Source organism: Wolffia australiana, chromosome 1, assembly GCF_029677425.1.
Source record: "Wolffia australiana isolate 7733 chromosome 1, ASM2967742v1".
Taxonomy (NCBI): Eukaryota; Viridiplantae; Streptophyta; class Magnoliopsida; order Alismatales; family Araceae; genus Wolffia; species Wolffia australiana.
The window spans coordinates 17183644-17185000 of NC_135835.1; positions in this window are offsets into that span (position 1 = coordinate 17183644).

Here is a 1357-nt window from a genome sequence, read left to right on the forward strand (position 1 = left end):
GAATAAGAGTAAATCTTATATTTATTATCTTTTGCAATATTATGAAGTCATAATGCCCCCTGAGTCTTGGTAATTAGTGAGTACCTCCAAGTTGATGGGATTATATGGTCTCCAAATCACTCACACCAAGATTCAGGAGGTATTTTGTAATAATTTAGAAAGGGCCACACATATTGTGAGGGTTGTCAAATAAATGAGCTTAATCATATTCTTGTATTATCCTAATAATTATCATTCATTTAATTTATAAACTCATGATATTATTTCTATCAATTGGAGGATGACCATCATAATATTGCGAAAGGTTTGAAGCTCTCGCTCAAGGTTTCCTTGTTCTCTTTTTTGACATAGGGTGTCCTCTTGAAAAAATTGTGTTCTAATTAAATTATAAAACCAAGAAAAGAACATTGTGATGTTTATATACAGATAGGAATGATCATGATACAAGTCATATATGAGGAGCTCATTGACAGATTGAAAGTTGTATAACAGCGATCATTTACAAAAAAAAGTTCCATTTGTGGCAGAAGTTGAAATGGAAATATCTTTTTTGCCATTATCGCCGGAAAAGAGAGAACAATTTTCTTTTTGCGATAAGAAGGGAGAGGTTTGTAGTATATCATGGAATCGGTTGTATCCCCATCATCATCATGATACTACGCATTTATGTTGCACTAATGTTTAAGTAATTATATTAAAATTAAGATATTTTGACAAATTTTGTGATGGATATTATGTGGTCGTCAAGCCAATCACAACACCATGTTTATTTAAGTTTATTGAATAAGATATTTATGTTCACTATTATTCCAATATGTTGTTTATAATGAAGTCCATGAATACATGCAATGACATAGTGAATTATGATGAGATCATAATACAGTGATCATTATTTCTTAAACATGTATTCTAAATATTCTTTTTTGAGGGATAGTCGAGACGGACACTGAATTATCCAGATAGAATAGCGCTAGCTAATCATGTGGCTATTAGTGTGGCGACACTAAGGACAGATAGTGGGTGCTCTTTGGAGAAATATTTCACTAACTTGATGTGTAGGAATCACTAAATGGTATTATACCTAAACGTCAATCAGGTTGACTCATGACACGGTTTTATAAGTGATCCACTAACCTGAGACGCCAAGGACATCTCGTGAATGGACGACTACAGTTTGAATACCACTTAAAAGCCTCTAATCATGGGATTCAAACAAGTCATAGCATGGATGTAGTAAGAAGCTCACGGAGATGATTGAGTGGTCAAGACAAGATCATTCACCCTTGGTATAAGAGGAGATTGACTTAAGGAAAATGATGTAGAAAAATCCCTGGCCAGGGTAGTGAGGATACTGGAG